Here is a 20,288-nt window from a genome sequence, read left to right on the forward strand (position 1 = left end):
TAACATTCATCTATTGCTAGTGAGAAATTAAACCATGATAACTATTATGGAAGACAATATGGAGCCTCCTCAAACACCTTAAAGAGAACTACTGTGTAATCCAGTAGTACATACAACCAACAGGGCTGAAGAAATGTCTGTACTTCAATTTTTCATTACAATATTATTGTAAAGGACCAAGATATCTAAACAAACTAACAACAGAGACATTCACAGATATACAAGGATGCACATAGACATACAAAAACAGAATATTATTCAACCACGAAAAGGATGAAATTCTATCATTTTTGAGAAGGTGGATTGCCTTGATGAAAATACGTTAAGTGAAATATGCAGGAAAAGCATGACAAAAAGATGACAGGATCTTATTCATATGTGAACTACAAAAGTTGGTCATGTAGAAGCTGAGCAAATGGGGTGGCTACCAGAGGTGAATGGGTGGAGAAGTGTTAAGGACATGTTGGCCAAAGAATTCAGTATATCAATAGGTAGGAATAAAGAGTCCAAGAGACATACTGTACAATATGTTGGTAGTAATTCATATATTTTAAAATGTTTACAGTGGATATATATCACAAAAATAACTATGTGACAGAATACACATTTATTAGTTAGATTTACTCATTTCATTTGTGCATGTATTCCCAAACATCTTTGGAGACACAGTGTTTAGTATGCCATGAAAAACCCCTTTTTAAATATTTAATTTGCTATTATTGTATACATGTATATATCGTGTGTGTATGTGTGTATGTATTAGTCATGCAGAGCACAAAGGAAAACCTTTCGGAGTCAGTCTCTACTCCACCATGGGTTGCGGGGATAAAACAGGTCATCAGGCTTGCATAAGTATTTTACCTGGTAAACCATCTCATTGGCTCCAAACTTTTATTTAAAAATATTGACTATGTGTCTGGTATTGTTCTTGATGACTTATACCTCACAATGATCTTTTGTTAGCTGAATTTCTCTATGGAGTACTCTCTGCTTTTGTGCACTGATCTAGCTCTTAAAAGAGAGAGTCAGGATTCCTAGGGGAGGGCAAAGGCTGTCTGAATGTCTCTGAGCCTTGGGTACCACATTCAGAGCATATAGCATGAACTGATGGGGATGATCTGGCTCACACAGGCTTAGCACCAGCTCTGAGCTCATGCAGTTTACTGTACTGCCGAGTACATAGCTACAATAGCAGCAGATTCATGAAACAGCACTTATAAGGCCTTTTGAAACCTGGTATTCTGTGAAGTCACTAAAGAATTTGTAGCGAATTTTTCAGTATTCACTTTGGAATAAATACTATGTTGGTTAAGCTATAACTGAAGGAGAATAGGGGAAAAGAATGTCTCTTGCTGAAAATTTCCACCTTTGTGTTTGTGTTCTATTGACCCCTTTCTTGTCTGTCTAGGGATGTCATTCTCTTTAGTCTAATTTCTAATTCATCTTCTCTTTCCCACACTTTCTCTTTTTTCCCCACAGTCCTGAAATGGTATTTAAAAAACAGTCCATACTTAGCAATTTTGCTCAATTTAAATGCAGTCTAAAGTCCCATTTTTTTTCTTTTTGAACAAATTATTATTATTATTTAAGTAAAAATAAGGTAATTCAAAGTTTTTTCATGCTAAATTTATCGATTTTAATACAATGATGCTCAAATATAGTAACTAAGGATGATTGGCTTGGTAGAACAAAACTAAAGACTTCATCTATGGAGCACCAAATCAAAATGCTGATCCCCATAAGAAGGTGAATGTGTGTGTGTAAATTATAAGCCTAAAAGCCAGCTGAAAAAATATTTTCACTTTCAGTAAATGTAGAACACACAACACACTACTTCTGTGATAACACTAGCTTAGAGAGTCAGGAAAGAAGGTATACTCTCCTTTATCAGGTGGAGTACAGTTATCAGTTTCTCATCAGAAAGGTAGACAGAGCTCCAGTTTACAGTAAAGGATGCCCCAGACTAGTGACATGCCCAGGTAAATGTAAACAAGGCAGAAACATGAGTGTCGCATTGGATGTGAGGCCCCCTAGATGCCAACACTGAAGCCTGCATGACACACAGACACACAGTCAGATTAACCTTCCAGGTCATGTGATGAAGTTAAATGTGTTTTAGACAGAGCTGCAGTCTGTAATGGGAACTCACTGTATTTTACAGACACATCGCTAATAATATGAGAATAATTTCATGGGACAAATCTAGCTGAATGAAGTTTTAGTAAGGTGATTAACAAAAAAGCCCAACTACAGAATGATTGCTTGCTGCCTACCCTGGATAATAGGCCAAGAACGAAAAAGATTGGTGATAATGATTTAAAGGGCAGGAACATGGAGCCTTGATGTGGATTTGGCTGTAACGAGGTTGGAAAGAATCTCTAATGGCTCTCTGCTTTCTGGCAGAGTACCAACTAAGTGGTCATGTCCTTAACAGGATAGGAAATACCAAAGAGAGCAACAATATCTAACTGTAGGTATAAGTCCCGCCCCTTAGGGGGCGTGTTCGCCTCGGGCTAATGTCTGCCTATAAATTTGGCAAGCGTGCTCCGAGCTGTCTCTTCTACTTTCCTGGTCTCCGAGGGAACAGTGGGTCACAGATGATAAGAAATGGGCTAGTCCAGGTGCGAGAGTTAGCCTAGAAGAGGCTAGGTAGAAATGAGCCACGCAGTGTTTAAATGAATACAGTTTGTGTGTTGTTATTTCCGGGCAAAAGCTAGCCGAGCAGACGGCTGGGGTGTTGGGGATGCAGGCCCGCCGCTCCTTATTACTACATCTAACTCCTTTCTCAGGTTTTTAAATCCAAGATCAAAGAGGTGATTAACAATACAAATCCCAGAAAGTTTTCCTCACTGATACCCTCCAAAAAGAAGTTATTTCCTGGTGTGCCAGATTAAAAAGGAAAAAAAAGGAGTTTGTAAAATATTTAACTTATAAACGTTGTTAGCTTCATGCAATGACAACTACATTATTGGTGATAAAATATGAGATTAAACTCTGCAATATTGGGGGGGGGAATAAAAATATTTGTTACTTATGATGACATTTTGAAACATAAAAATGTAATTCCCAAGATAAAATAAACAAACAAATAAACATAAGTAATTACAGCAGGATACCTTTTTAAAATTAGAATCACAGAGAACAAACTCCAGGAAGAGGAGCATCAGTTTTGAAATTCTAGGGCAGAAAATACTCACTATCCCCAGAGCCAGAGTAACAACTGACAAAACCTAACAGTGAAGATCTACCCAGAAGGCAACAGGCAAACAGTAGTGCATTCACGTACCTGCTGCTTCTGGGTCATGAGTTTGTGCTTAATTTTAATTTAGACTTTTACCAACCATACAACTTCTAGTGAGGAGCTGAATTTCTTTTTTGAGGGATAATGCATATGACTTGCCTTCTGATTGATTGATGTCAAATAGAAAAAGCTTCTGATATTGCTTCATAGAGGGATATGTCTGAGTGTCACTAGGTTTGGGGCTATGCAGTAGAGGAAAGGGTACGGTGGAAATTGGTATCACACATCAAAAGGCAAAGAACTGAGCTGATGGTATGGAAACGCTAGCAGAAGAAGTAATGCTTATTAGCATTGCATTTGGTTGCAGAGCACAACCCATTAATAACTGTGTTAAAGTGCTCAGCAGGCCATTAAACCTAGTAGAACACACATGCAGCGTGAGAGCCCCTGTGACTAAAAGCTATTTATGATAAATACTTGTTGAGTTGAATGCTTTTCTGGCTTTTGTATGAAAGAAAAAGAAAGAAAGACCTTAAGTTTCTTCATTGGTTTTCTGATACATAATGCTCCCCCACAAAACGGGAAGGCCACCATAAAGTCAGGGGATCAACAGAAGGCAGTATAGTTGCTTGGCAGGCTGTCCTTCTGCTGGGCTTATCTACTGAAGTTCTTAAAACATCAATATTCATTTTATGCTGAAAGGTTTGTTAACACACACACACAAAAATAACAACAACAACAAAAAAAAAGAGCAGCCAAAATGACTTAGACAGTGTGGTTTCTGTCTCTTTAATTACCAAGTGTGTCAGCTGGGAAAGTGGTTGGTGGAAGAAGCTTGAGCTCACAATCACACACACTGAGAAGAACCCTGAACTCACAATCACTCACACTGAAGCCTGAGCCCACATGCACATTGAGAAGAACCCTGAACTCATAATCACTCACACTGAAACCTAAGCTCACACGCACACTGAAAAGAACCCTGAACTCACAATTACTCATACTGAAGCCTGTGCTCACACTCATATGCTGAGAAGAACTCTGAACTCACACTTACTCACAGTGAGGAGCCTGAATTCACGCCTATACACAGGGATGACTAGTAAGAAAACTGAGACATTGAATATATTTACCTGTGTGTTCTGCTTCCTAACAAAAAAAAAAAACATTTTATACTGGAAAAGATGTTTTAACTCACATTACTATACTCCTTTACTACACCCAAAGGAACTTCCAGAGGCACCAGAGGGTTTAAATACAACTTTCCAGGGCAAGCTATGAAGTAAGACCCCTGTACTCAAGGATTCTGGGAGACTAAAAAGGCTAGGTCTGTTTCTCTGTTATCTTCACTATCTGGTTCTCTCACCTCCGCCCTCCCCCTTTAAATTGTAGGCTGTTTCTGGGCTCACCCTCCAGGACTCTTTCTCACACCACTGACAAGTTCTCATTCAGGCCCATGACTTTACAATGGGTATTCACAAGCATATGTATCATAGTGTTTTTATCTCACTCAAACTTCACAGAGCTGCAGATGCCGATGTCTGTTTCTGTATCCGGCATCTCCCTGTTGAGAGATAACACCTCCAACAGGACTTGGTTTCTCTTGAGTCATGTCCATCAGGACTTGATTCCTCCTGACATCCCTTACCTGTCCACCAGTTCTAAGAATAACCCACCTGCTAAACTACAAAACGCTTGAGGTTAAAGACCCTAGCTTTCTTATTCAAGATTGCATACCTATTGCCTAAAAGAGTGTGCTATATAAGATGCTCAAAACATTCAAGAGGTAAAGGATGGAATGGACAGCCCTTCCTGATATATGAACATTCCACCTCCTGATTGTTAAGGGTTGTTTGGGTATACTCACAAAAGTAAATGGAACCCACTAATTTCCTACCATTTAATGACACTCGCTGAACTAATCCAATGCTCACATTTCCCATTGCAAACAGTAAGGTACACATGAGATTTTATGGGTAAAAGACAGCATTAATGATTGGAATAAAATCACTTCTTATCTCTCAATATAAATCTTAATCATAGGTAAAGACACAAACTGAGGCTCTCTAGTTTAGAAATATGCTGGTTTTTTTTCTCCTGATGTTTCTGTATGACTTGAAAGGATTCGAATGGCCAAATTCCTGAGGCTATAACCTAAATAAGGGCAACCTTTAACATATAAGCCAAGTTGCTGGAGATGTTGATTTTAAAATGTCTGGAAAGGGCTAAGGTGGAGGTTTAAGGATGTCAACATTCAGGTTCTTTTTTGAACTGAAGCTTTAGAGTAGCATTCCCCTAGAAGACAGGTTAAGCCACAGAAGTGGGTTTTCTAGGGTTACTCAAAGCTGTCTTCTCTAAAAGGAGAGAGTACTGTTCTAATTCAAGGTAGAATGATCAGAGACCGCCTGACTCTCAGCAAGCCGCTTGTGCTCGGCAGGAGAATGGCAAGCCCTATAAATTAGCTCCATGCAGTGTCTGTGAAGAGTGACTAACAAATGTGATTGTGGAGCACTGTGAAAATACAAAATGCCATGAAGAGGCCTTGTAATTGCCAGGTTGTCACTGGGTCACCAACTGAGCTCTGTGAACACAGTTATCTCATGTTTCTTTTTGAGCTTTATTTTGTTTTAATTGATGAGCGGTAATTGTATGTGTCACAGGCTACAACGTGAACGCCACACTGTGTAATCTTTTAAAGCCCCTTCCATCCCCAGCTCTTCTGATGTCAATCCATCTTAATGACAAGTGGGTGAGGGCTCTCGTCACATTCCCACTGCCAACAAAATGTGCTGCAGATGGTAATTTTTTTGTTCTCCCTAAAGTGTCCTGCACACTCTTGATGAATAGAAACTGTATAAACGGCCAACCTGGCTTTGATCAGCACACATGATTAAAGATAATGGGAAAAGAGGATATCAATAGAAAGGACTTGAAAAAATACAGAATTCACTTAATTTCTACCAAAGTCTGCAAGCATCTCATTCTTCTATAAAGCTCTCTCACCTAAGGAAAAATGAGAGATTGATTTCAGATCTCCTCTCCTTAGCCAGAAATAGCTTTTCTCATTCATTGATAAATGCAAAACTAAAATTTCACTTGTCTTTGTAGGACTGTATAGAAACTCATTTATTTTTTCTTTTCAAAGCTGCCACACATGTGATATCTATTTTAAAGATAAGCCTCCCTGCCATGTTATTTCCTTAGAATTCTCTCAAAGGTATGCAAGAATAGCCAGGGCACAAAATTAATATAACCAATCACTCACTAAAATGCAGCTACAATTGCTATAGATAAGAGTTTGAAAATTTTCTTACTCAACTGGAGCACAACCATACGATGGCAGTTTGCTTTTTCAAACCAAATGCAAGCATCTCAGTCTCTGAAACATTTTCCTCCTAAAGATGACCTACCAGAGACAAGGCTTTGCTGGTGTTCAACAACTCCCCTGTGTAATCACAGCACAGCTCAAATCCCAAAGCTGGTAACTTAGAGTAGATTTTTGGACAACAAGACAAATAATTTGAACTAAATAAAGATCACTAACTGAAAATTATATGCATAATGAAGTATGTATATTATTATCTAAATTTTCATCTCTGCATAGATACCAACTTTTCTTTTAAAAACAAGATGAAGATGTAAGAGATCATTCAAAGCAACTGGTCAAAACTTACCTTAGCTTTGAAATCATCTGGCAGAGTCAGCAAACTACTGCCAAACTTAAATGCAGTAAAATTTTGCTTAAAAACAAATAAAATAAACAAAATTCCAACATACTTGATGGAGGAAGGTCATTGGTTAAATAAAAAGAAACTGCTTGGCCCTCATTGGTTAGAAGATAGGTGGGAGGAGTAAACAGAACAGAAGGCTGGGAGGAAGAGGAAGTGAGCTCAGACTCCACAGCTCTCCTCTCGGGAGCAGACGCCTCAGAGAGATGTCATGCTCCTAGCTCCCAGGCAGACGCACGCTATGAAGCTCCGACCCAGGATGGACATAGGCTAGAATCTTCCCGGTAAGCGCACCTAGGGGCGCTACACAGATGATTAGAAATGGGCTAAATTAATATGTGAGAATTAGCCTAGAAGAGGCTAGATAGGAATGGGCCAAGCAGTGATTAAAAGAATACAGTTTCCATGTAATTATTTCGGATATTCTAGCCGTGGGGGCGGCCGGGTGCCGGGGAAGCAGCCCTGCCGCTCCTAATTTCAACACATACTTATCATTTTGATATTCTCTGTGACTGTATTCATTTTCTTATGCTTTGATGGCACGCATAAAAATGCAACATATTCTTATGATAATAAATTTAAAAATATTTACTGACTGAACCTTTAGGTGTTTTCCCACTTCTATAGATAAAGAAGAAGCCAGGCAGTGGTGGTGCACTCGGGAGGCAGAGTCAGGTGGATCTCTATGAGTTCAGGACCAGTCTGGTCTACAGAGTCAGTTCCAGGACAGCCAGAGGTGTTACACAGAGAAACCCTGTCTCACATAATAAAAAAGAAGAAGGAAGATGGAAGAAGGAGAAGAAGGGGAAGAGGAAGAGGAGGAAGAGGAGGAGAAGAAAGAAGAAGAAGAAGAAGAAGAAGAAGAAGAAGAAGAAGAAGAAGAAGAAGAAGAAGAAGAAGAAGAAGAAGAAGAAAAGAAAATTGGTATAGTGGGAAGTTTCTGGAAATAGGATTTTAAAGAGAAACTGACTAGCTCAGGAAATGAAGACTAAGACAAATGTTCTGCCCAGGGAAAAATTCATTTGAGGACGATAAATTTTCTTAATTCTTCTAAAATATGACCAATGAATATCAGACTAATTGTGAGAATATCAAAATTTCACAGCAAATATCAAAATAGATACTCCAGATACTAGGAATGGGATTCCTGGCGAACTCCCAGCTTCCCAATGGCAGCACCATGGCTCTTTCACTTCAGATGGTGCTGGTAGTATTGCTGTATAGCTACCTTGGATACCTTGCTTTTCGGGAGAAACAAGACATGTGCCATATAAAAAACAAGTGTGAGCAAGTGGGAAGAATATTAATCTGGTACTATCAGAAATTCTGGATGTGTGAGATGTTTCTTCCTATTAGTAGACACTCTTTCATATGCAAAATGGAGGTAATCATGGAAGCCAAAGCCAGAATTTAAAATCATCAACAAGGACTCAAAACTGGGACCACAGTGATGGACTACAGTGGTTAGGTAGGGATTGAGATCAAACTCAGAAGAAAATGGGTATCCCTACTATCCATCCTGTGCACCAACTGCAAACGAAGGCAAATCTAGCATGAATAATTGCAGATTCTTAAAAGAATTATATATGATATAGAAAACTCTCCTGATAGGAAGATCTATCTCATAATGAAAGATACAGGAAATGCACACTGTTTTTTTTTGATGGTCAAGAATCTCTGTCCTGACCCTAAAAATTATGATTTTGAACACAGACTTAACACATACTAGAACCACTGATTGAAAACTGCAAAACAAAAATACATCCAAAAGAAAAAAACTGCCAGACATAGCAAATAAGGTATTAAAATAATGTAACAACACAGAACATTTCAAAAATAAATAAAGTTTTCTGAGTTGATAAGGATAGATCAATATATAGCTATGAATATTCAACCTGAACTACTTACCTAAATAGAAAGATGTATTACTATACTCCCCTGCCTCAGTCTGATTAACTTTGTCGGTATCAAGAACCTGAGCAAGATCTATGTTTAAGAAGCAGTACTTGAAGGCAGTAGTATTACCATGCCTTCCTATTTAACTTTGACACATCCAAAGCTCTAAAAGATGAGCATCTTCAGCTTCCCTAACTAAGAGAATTCTCTGCAAGGAAAGCCAACTCCCATGAGGCCACATCAGCCATACTCTTCACTAGTGACCTAAAGAAAATACCATACCTTTAAGCACAAATTTGTCAAATACCTCTTTTTTATTTTTTATTTATTTTTTATTTTTTTTGATTTTTCAAGACAGGGTTTCTCCATAGCTTTTGGTTCCTGTCCTGGAACTAGCTCTTGTAGACCAGGCTGGCCTCGAACTCACAGAGATCCACCTGCCTCTGCCTCCCGAGTGCTGAGATTAAAGGCATGTGCCACCACTGCCCGGCATACCTCTTTGTTTAAACCATTTTGGTAAAGATACCATTGGAGTCCTAGCTGGAACTTCCATCCTCTTTTGGCAGTCACTCCTGGTGAAACATCCCAAATGAGAAGAACTCATCCCATCCCACTTCACCCCCTACACACAATACACCAGGAAAGTGTGAACAAATTTACTGGACTCCATTTCTGTAGTTATGGATATTAAACATCCCTGGTTAATAAATTAATGTTTAATTAAAACCTTTTTTTTCTCTTCAACTTGAAGACACACCTAGCGTGGGTTCAGAAACAGTTGATATATCTTGGCTATCACAAAGCCTTCTTTCTCAGAGCCAGTGAATATGCCAGTCCAAAATGGCTCCCATCTGGTTTTAAATGTATTAGTTATTTGCTATCTGTTAAAAACTAGAACTCTTGTTTTTAGCATTATGTGTGGCAAATAAGAGGCATCAGGGATTTTGTTTGAATAGGCCAAACCAATTGCTTTATTTGCTGCCTTAAATTTAAGTCATATATAAATGGCATATTTTCAGTTAAATATTTTCACTGAGAATAATAAGTACATAAATAGATAGACTCTGGGTTTCAGGCAATCATGATAAAGTTAGCTATTTTATTTTTGTGATTTATTTTTCCCTTTTAAAAAATAATAAGTGTAAAGCTGTCCCTATGCTACTAAGTTCTAAGTAGAAGAGATTTTGCTTTGTTTTGTTAAAATATGGATATGGCTTTATTCACAAGGGCTTCAGTGAACAGATCTCACCATAAGGCAACAGCAATGAAATTTCTCTAATTGCTACCTACTATGTTGAGATAATTTAAATTTAAAATGTGCCGAAAGTCTGAGACAGGGTTTCATTATTTGAAGGTCTTGACTCAGGACTTCTAAAATAATCACTAATTGAAGTGAGTCAATTAGCATGAGAACCTCTGACGTTTGGAGGAATGAAGTTCCCACAGAAGGAATCAGACCAGAGAGGCACGCATGAATCAAAGTTACTATCGTACACTTGGCTGGTAATTACTCTTTTCCACACACATTGCCTGGAACCTGGGGTGAAGAGAGAACTGATGGACCTGTGGCCTGTCATAAATCAGAACCCAAGGAAGACTAAGGGGTTTCTTCAGCTCAGAGATAGCTGGAGCATTGGAGAGCACTGCAGAGATGGTTCCTTGGGGCAAACAGGAAAAGTCAATATCAGGTTCTGGGCAGTTGGGCATCAAAGTCTAGAAACCGAGACAATAGGCTTAAGACAGTAGAAGAAAACCTGAATACTTGACAGGGGAACAGCCTACAAGCCAGCTCACAGACAGCCAGTGGAGGGTACTGTCACTGTCTGGACACTGTTTGGTCTGGTGTAGCCTGGGAAACAGTTATGCAGCACTTACAAATGTGGGAGTTGCTTCCTAAGTTATCCCACCGCTTATCAATGTAGAAATACTTCATCGAATCTCTAAAGTGAATGCTCCTGTTTCTGTCTCATTCTTGATGTGGGTACACAACCTACGAAGAGGTCCCATCCACTGCTACTGGATGCTATTTTTGATGCTTGCATCTATGGCATAAATCCAATAAATTATAATGCTTTTGAGAAATGTTTTCTCCATCTGGGCTTCCTTCTTTATGAATGTCACAGTTCAGCTGACTTTGATTTATGTGCATTTCTATTCTGTTTCTCTGCTCACGCTGGCAACACCGAAAAAAAATAAAATAAAGTGAAATGTATAATATCCAGTGTCTTTGACATCTTTTTTCCACAGTGATTTGTCTTATCTGACAACTGAATGCTGAAAATTTATAGTACATTTTAAAATAAATATTACCTGTTGTTGGACTATACAGTAGGAGAAGATATAGCTGGTCTTATATTTCTTCTGCTTGCATTCTCTTTTGTCATGATTTGCTAAATTCCCTCTATCAAATATCATATCTTTCTATGACATGCAAAATTGGAAGTATTTTGTACGTGTAAGAGATGATGTCTTAAATTGAGGTGATATTTATCATTTTTGTTTGTTTTCATTTTTGTAAGCTTTATTTTTATTTCTATCTGTCTGCTGTCTGTCTCTCTCTCTTTCCCTCTCTCCCTCCATCTCTGTCTCTGTCTCTGTCTCTGTCTCTCTCTCTCTCTCTCTGTGTGTGTGTGTGTGTGTGTGTGTGTGTGTGTTTTCTGGGCATATATGCAAGTGTCTGTGCAGCTACTCACAAAATCTAGAAGGCATTCAACCCTTTGAAGCTGCAATTATGGACAGTTGTAAACTACCCAGAGTGGGTACTGAGAGTTGAAATGGGGTTTTCTGGAAGACTAGCAAATATTTTTAACCACTGAGGCATCTCTCCAGCCCCTACACCTACTTTTAAGGGATCTTCTTTTCAAACAGCAATACCTAATGAATAGCACTTCATTTAAAAATATAAGCATATTAACATTTTTGGATTCTGCTTAAAGGTTGTGTTTACAGACTACTTTTAGGAAACAGCTCAGTGTCTCTGATAATACTTGGCAATAGTGCATGCCATAAACACTCTCTCGTTCCCTGGCCAGGGCCTGCTCTGACATCCCCCTTGCTCTCAATGCAGGCAGCTCCTCACCCCATTTAAAAGCTCCATAGCCCCATTTAAAAGCCATCGTTAATCTCTAGTTTTAAAGGCTTTTCTTTCTTTCTAGGGCTTGATTACTTTATAACTTCCAATGGCGTTTATTATACCTATTTCACTGGTACACACAGAACCAGGTTTTTCAATATACAGGCTCAGGATATACAGAGCTGGAAGAAACCATACTTAGAAGTAAGAAAATGATGGAAATGAGACATTTATGCCTAAACAGAGAATCTACAACCATTCTTCAAAATTGTTTTATTTTTAAATATACATATTATTAAGCAAAACTAGAGTCTTGATGTTCATTATGTAAAATTTCATGTACAAATTAAATGCTGAGAAGTTTATACTCGAGGAACACGTGCATCACTCAAAATACATGCAAATTAACACAGTTCAGTATATGAACCCACTACGTGGGTATTTAATGTGACTTATACCTCTAACAAACATACATGCCTATGCTGATGTTATTTAAACAGTTTTGGTAGATTCCTGGTGAAATTCTATTAACTTTAGAACCAATTAGGTTACATAACCTACAGTGATAGAAAGACATATTTATAAATAAAAATCTCAAAACAAATCATTAAAGTTTTAAGGGACTTTAATATCAAAATAAAAGTGACACACACATCTGTTTTGGTATATATTATGTTTTAACTCCCTTTGACAGAGTCATAAAATTACAGAGCTTGACAGAACCTTCTGTGTTGCCTATGATGATCCTTTTGTACAGATAAGGAATATAGGGCTTGGGAATTTTTTTAGGGATGTCCCCCAGGTCTATGAGCTACGTAATGGCAATCATAATCTCAGAACAAGTTCTCATAGACACCCTGTCCAGTGTTGTTTCTAGCATGTCAGAGTGCCTTTTAATCATTAGATTGCTCTGAACTCAAAGTCATCAGTTAAGGCTTCTTAAATATGACTGAACTATACTCTTCCCCATGCAACAGCAGTTTTTAAGTATAATTTAGGAATTCTCAAATCACTTAAAAATTTATATACTTTAATAACTTTATATTGATAAGGAACATAATTTGCCTATATTACATTTTTTGTTCATGATATAGTTAAGTTTAGGTGATACAGATATTGACTATTTGGATTCATGTTTGTCTGTCTTATATGGAAAACACATGTAGGTGATTACCAATTATTAATTGGCAACAACCTTAATTTTCAGTAGGTTATATTTCATGAGCAATGTTTATTTTTCTTCAGGCTATAGGGAGTAATAAGATGGGTACACGAGACTTCATGAAAATGGCTTGAATCCCATTATAGGAAACAGCTGAATCAGAAAGAGGAAGACATTTTGTTGGAGACACCTCTACCTAGTCACAGAGGAAGTAACCTGTGTCTGGAATTGAAGATCCAGGGAGTCTGAGCCCAGTCCGGAGTCACAAACCATTTGTCCGAGTCTCTAGTAAGCCAATATTTCTTAACATTGTTTTGATATCCGTATCCCAGTGATATTTACACTAAAGTAAAATAATTCCAAAAACAAGTATAAAACTATGTTCTCCACTTTCAAGACAAGAGCTAGCTACCTAATCCTGTTAGAGAAGACTGATTTATACTTGTCATTAACTTTTCTTTGAGCTTCTTGGAGGAGTGAAGATAAGAGGAAGAAGCCACACTTCCGGTGCAGAACAGCACCAGTGTCTCTCATGACTCCATCTCCTACTCTCTCCAGTCTTGGCTACTTCTGCTTATTAAATATCTGTAATTCTAGCTGTTGTGTCCACACAGAAATATCATTCTCAATAAGTCATCATTTTTGCTGAATTCATTCAAAATTATCTATGACAAATCTAAAAATTTAAAAATTTGAACATGCCATATTGATATAATTGTTAATGTCCCATTGTTTGTTTCAAGATACTAAGGATGAATTATTGATATCATGGCCCCTCATAACTTAACACCTGGCAAATGCAATAATTTTATAAATAAGTGTAGTGAACAGCATACCCATGTGCTTAATACACATGTCTATTTCAACTACAATCCCCCATTAGGATGATAACATGTGGTCACGGATCAGATTCCTAAGCAAGACCTTTTAAGAATGAGAAGATCTCATTAGAATGCAATAGAGTTTGGCATTTGGAACACTCTTATGTTGTCTTGAGCTTTTTTTCCCCCTATAAATTTTACTCATTGATATTTTCCCTGGGAATCATTAGTTTAAATATCCATTAAGTTAGGTTTCTTAGCATGAATTTCCCCATCTTAACAATTTGCTCTCTGTATCTATATATGCCTCCATTCCAATGCCCTTACCCTGGTGGAGTTCTCATTTGTCTTTTGAGGTTCTACTAAACTTTATGCAGACGTTTCCTTTTTGTTAATTATATGAATTATCTACCTCTCCCCAATATGACTGCAAAAGTAGTCAAACTTTAATGGATTAACTAATTTTCCTATCTATAAAATCTAGCTTCTATCATGTCATATGACATAATGGAATGCCTATTCATAAGACAAAAAGAATTCTGCACCCATTACTCTACAAGATGCCAGAGTAAAAGCTTCCATGCAAACAGTAGCTGAAGAACATCATCACTTGCTCTAAGTATCCCAGAAAGGCTTACACTGTGACGTGTGTGTGTGTGTGTGTGTGTGTGTGAGAGAGAGAGAGAGAGAGAGAGAGAGAGAGAGAGAGAGAGAGAGAGAGAGAGAGATTGTTAGTAATCCACCAAGAGTAATTTCTATCCAAAAAGAAGCCTGTACTTACAGCCCTACAAGATTACAAAACATATACTCAGAAAATGTGACAAGGAAAAAGACAAAGAGAATTATATAATAATCTCTACTCCAGAAAAGAGAGAGACAAAGTCCCCATTTGTCAGAGTCCTGCCACCTCTGCCTGGTCACGGGGCTATGCTTGTACACATCCAGGAGAGATGAAGTAACAGTTCTGAGATCCGCAGTTGGACTGTGTTGCCATGGAAGTAAGAGGCACAATTGCCTTCGCTCCTGTGTACCCTTCCCAGCACTTCTGGCAATAGTGACAGTTCTTTTCTTTTGTTCCGAAACAGCCCTGATTCATTCTCAAAGCTCTGAAAGACGGCATTGTGAAACCACATTGTGACCAAATTACATGAGAGGGCAAGTTTTCATTGCCAGTCCTAAAATTAGATACTTCAGCACAACAGAAATAGCCATGTTTGCTGAAAGGGCACTTCTTGGTGGAGATCCCAGAGCTTTGTCTGCCAGGCAGGTCTGCTGCAACACAGCCCGGAAATGGGCAAGAACACCAGGCAGTACTGGGTGCTTGTATTGGACCCAGCTCTCAAGAGGTGGGCAGGTACATCGAAGGGCCTGGGTGGCACAGAGAACACAGAGTGCTTGCCAAACAGATGCTGCTGCCAGAGCTTTTGATCAAAGGGAACAGATTTCCCAATAGGGCTTGGAAAAAATGCACTCCGTTGGCTTTGGACCTACCACAAACTGTTTGTTTCACTTTTACCACTCACTGTGATGCGAAATTTAGTCAATATGAAATAGGGAAGGACAATTCTTCCAAAAAAAAAAAGATAGTTTACCTCAGGGGTATATATGACTAGCAATGAAAACCCTCAAAGGGCAGCACCACAATTTACATTAAGGTCATCAGCTTAGTACGTTAAGTACATTAAGTACATCAGCCAATTAAAGATACCTAGTTGAAGAGAATTCGTCACTACAGACCAGCACAGAAACAGTGAAATTAATAAATTCCCATGACCATCAAGGCAGCAATGATGGAATGAGCAGATTAAATGAGACTGGGATTTGGGGCTAGCCAATTAATTTCAAATTGAGCATCACCACTATGACTCTCTGCTTACTGAGCCATTTCAGCCCCATGAACAGAAAGTCTCTCTGGTCACACTGTTATGAGTGAATTTTCTATGTAGACATGTGATTACATAATTCAACTTTATGATTCTAAGCTATCTTGGACATGCTCCAAGAAGAAACACTACTGTGAAACATGGGATTTCTCATATTTGTGATGGGTGCTGTTGCTTTCACAAAAACAACATTTTTCTTAAGACAAGAACAAATGAGACAATAAGAATAGATAAACAAAAATCATAGATTTAGTAGCTTTATTATATGGACTTGTATTAATCAGTCAAGATTATCAGGTCAATCTAAGTGTACCTTCCTGAGTCTCTTCTTAACTAGATGTCTGTCCAGGGAAATACTCCTAATCTCTATGAGCTTGATAGTCTATTCTTTAAATGTGAGTTATAGTAAAGGATATGTAAGTTTCTGTCCAATTCTGAGACTCTATGGCCCTATATCCAGAAAAAATTCTTGAATTTATATATGAGTTTATAGAAAAACAGATGCGATACTTTTCATTTTGACATAAAATTCCTTAAACAACTATAACTTCATACCACACTGGGTCTATTATTTATAAATGTCATTTATGGCACGTGTATGATTCTACCTTTTTTGATTAAGCCAATAAAATTGCATATATATCAGCTACATTTATTTAAATACCATGCAATTTTCACTGATGGTTCATATAATATCCAATATGCATGTAGGGAACTGAGAGGTTAGTGTGAACAGCTGTAGCATTACATGGATTGCTAGAGCAATACACAATCCTTTGAGGTATTTTTAATGTGTTCTTAGTAAACTGTTCACATTAGTGCTCAAGAACAGTTCGGTTAGTCTTTGCTGTTGGGATACTGGCCTTTTAAAAAGGATTTTTTAAAAAAATAAAGTATCTAACAACAGTATTCCATTTTCTAAGTATAGTAAAATGATTGTTCCTTTAGATGTCATTGAAAAGTGCCAATAAACATGATTTAAAGTACAATTCCATAATCCTGGCAGGGTACTGATGGAGGAAGGTCATTGGCTAATAAAGGAACTGCTTTGGCCCATCTTATTGGTTAGGACGTAGGTAGGTGGAGTAAACAGAACAGAATGCCAGGAGGAAGAGGAAGTGAGGGCAGACTCCACAGCTCTGCTCTCGGGAGCAGACACCTCAGAGAGACGCCATGCCCCTATCCCGGGCAGACACACGCGATGAAGCTCTGACCTAGAATCTTCCCCGTAAGACCGGTGCTCACAGATTATTAGAGATGGGTTGATTAGGATATCAGAATTAGCCAGTAAGGGCTAGAGCTAAGGGCCAAGCAGTGATTAAAAGAATACAGTGTCTGTGTAATTATTTCGGGTAAAGCTAGCCGGGCAAGCAGCTGGGGTGTTGGGGACACAGCCCCGCCACCACCTTTATTACTACAAAGAGTTAAGAATAGTTAGTTATAGTTATAGTTTTCCTTAGTTATGATAAAGATTATTGTAACTTTTACTTGATAACTGTTTCGTTATATGTAATTTTGTTATGTTAAAGTTAAAGCCTTCCTCTTTTTTTTTTTTTTTTGTTTAAACCAAAAAAGGGGAAATGATGGAGGAAGGTCATTGGCTAATAAAGGAACTGCTTTGGCCCATCTTATTGGTTAGGACGTAGGTAGGTGGAGTAAACAAAAGAGAATGCCAGGAGGAAGAGGAAGTGAGGGCAGACTCCACAGCTCTCCTCTCGGGAGCAGAAGCCTCAGAGAGACGCCATGCTACCCGCTCCAGGGAAGATGCATGCTATGAAGCTCCGACCCAGGATGGACTTAGGCTAGAATCTTCCCGGTAAGACCGGTGCTATACAGATGATAAGAAATGGGCTAGTCCAGGTGGGAGAGTTAGCCTAGAAGATGCTAGGTAGAAATGAGTCAAGCAGTGTTTAAAAGAATACAGTGTCCATGTAATTATTTCGGGGCATAAGCTAGCCGAGCCAGGCAGCTGGGGTGTTGGGGACGCAGCCCCGCCGCCGCTCATATTACTACAAATGGCGCCCAACGTGGGGCTCGAACCCACGACCCTGAGATTAAGAGTCTCGTGCTCTACCGACTGAGCTAGCCGGGCAAGCGGCTGGGGTGTTGGGGACGCAGCCCCGCTGCCACCCTTATTACTACAGGGTACTCTTATGACCATTGGGGTGCAAGAAACTCTACCTCCTCTGGACACCTTGTTGCAGAGCAGATGTCAGGCTCCCACCCCACTTCCTGTGGGAAACTCTCCACCACCAGTTAGAACCAACTCCATTATGTCCAACATCTTGCAACTGTTCTATTCACTCAGCCTTTCATTATGGGACCTGATTAACTTTGCTTAGCTAAAGGATATGGACTCCAGTCTTTATTTATACTTTACCCCCCAAATTGTAAAAGACAGAGGCTTGTTTCTATCAACCTTTTACAGTTGTGATTTTGTTAGTTACAAACTGTTGTATATAGAGAAGAAGTGTGGGTGTTTTAAGAGGAGATTTCTTCTTCTCTAATTGCCAAACATAATTAGGCTAAACTGAACAATCAGAAATGAACCTGGCTATAGCCTCAAAGGAATCTGACATACTTAAGAATCCAATTAGCCATTACATTCTTATTTCCATTAATCCAAAGACAAATGGGCACTCTTTAATAAATTTAGGAATAAAAGATACCTTCTAATCAAGGCACAGTGAGAAAGCTTTTATAATTGAAAATCAAGTGTTTGAATAGCAAGACTAATTTATGCAGAATGTCAGCATGTAGCACTGGATTGACCTTGCACATCAGCCAACATCAGGAAAGTACAGAGAGGCTCTAAGGAGAAGGGTCTTCAGACATTATTTGCAACCGTACACAAAATATCTAAAAGCAAGCTAGGCAAGCCTTAGTGCCATCCAGCCTAAGTCTCAATCTTCTCAGTGAACACCTTTACAGAATTTCACTTCTCTGGGATCAACTTATAGTGCTCCCTATTAGGTTTTCATGTGTGTGTGTGTGTGTGTGTGTGTGTGTGTGTGTGTGTGTGTGTGTGCACATTCATGTGTATGTGTGTGCATGAACTTGTACTTACAGGGTCAGCTAAAACAGCAGTTCTGTCATCTAACTACCTTAGCTATCAGTGAAAGAGATACTCAAAACTTAAAAAATTAAGCATTGTTTGTAAACTGAGACCCGTTATATTCTTGGCATACATTTCAAATAATGTATTTTGTTTTAAGCTGATATGCAAATATGTTTAGTTAAATATGCAAAACTGTTTGCCATGTTTAATATCTAGAATTTGATGTGGTATGGTTTTTCTTTTATGTTATATATAATAAATACATTGTTTATATCAATATCACAGGTTCAATGAAACATGGTCTTCCTGCTCATATTTTAGGGGAAAGACAAGACAAAGACTTTTCTTGAGAGCAAAATCCTTATGTGTTTAAAAGCATATAATTGGACACTTTGTCCAATACTTTAATATGAGGGGTTATATAATATTTCCTCAGTTTAATATGCAGCCCTATGTATTTAAGTATTCATATACTTCAGAAATACCCCCAAAAGCATCTGTTTTCCTTCAGGAGTTTTATATTTATTTTTACAGGTGTAAAAACATTTTATTACATTTACTGTTTATTGCACATGTATATGGACACATGCCACACTATATATGGAGTTTCCAGGACAATCAGCAGAAGTTGGTTCTCTCCTCCCACCTATGAGAACCTAGGGATGAAACTCAGGCCCTGGGGCACAGCAGCATGTAATTTTACATACAATATCACCCCCACAAGCCTCACATTAAAAAAAAATCACTTTCTCATCAGTTGGACTTTTCAAACAAGATGGCACACGACTGACATTTTAATGTTTGAGATGAGACCCAATCTCTAATAAAAGGAAAACACAACTATTTTGTTTTACATTCTTGTTTCCTATTTTCTTTCAAATTTATAGTTGCCTGAGATATAACAAGCATAAGTTGTGTTTTTCTTTTTTAATTTTCTTTATAACAGGGGAGAAGTTCAATGTTTTCAGTCAAGAATTCTAGTGCAGTCATACTATAAATTCAACATAAAAGGAAATATTTGGGGGAAAAACAGAATAGTAAGGAAGAACATAAAAGAAAAAATGTATCAATATCTTATTTTGCAACACAAACTGTCCTTTCTGGTATGATGAATTTGAGCACAGGAGAAGTTTGAGAATAAAGAGAAGATTCACTTCATTAATTCCATGATTTCTAGAAATAATTTGGCCAATGAATGAGACAGAAAAGCATTCTCATTCATAACAGCCCAAATCATCACAACTGAACAAAGTTTTAAAAGTAACTCCAAATTATTAGACCCCAAAAGGTTCTCCCAAGCATCTCTGCCTTCAAGTTTAAATATCTTCTCTTTGAATAGAATGTGTTTATCTGTTTTATTTAAAATATCGCTTACTCATTAGCTGAGGGCAATTTTCCCTTGGTCACGTACAAATGGTCATAAAGG

At 38.2% G+C, this 20,288-nt stretch overlaps 1 protein-coding gene across 6 annotated transcripts in view; it reads right to left on the reverse strand.

Annotated features, from left to right (window-relative positions):
* Nucleotides 1-20,288, reverse strand: part of Ccdc85a (coiled-coil domain containing 85A) — a 195,735-nt gene that overhangs the window by 21,305 nt on the left and 154,142 nt on the right. The gene's annotated exons all lie outside the window — the stretch shown is intronic.

This window comes from Microtus pennsylvanicus, chromosome 12 (assembly GCF_037038515.1).
Source record: "Microtus pennsylvanicus isolate mMicPen1 chromosome 12, mMicPen1.hap1, whole genome shotgun sequence".
NCBI classification, from domain to species: domain Eukaryota; kingdom Metazoa; phylum Chordata; class Mammalia; order Rodentia; family Cricetidae; genus Microtus; species Microtus pennsylvanicus.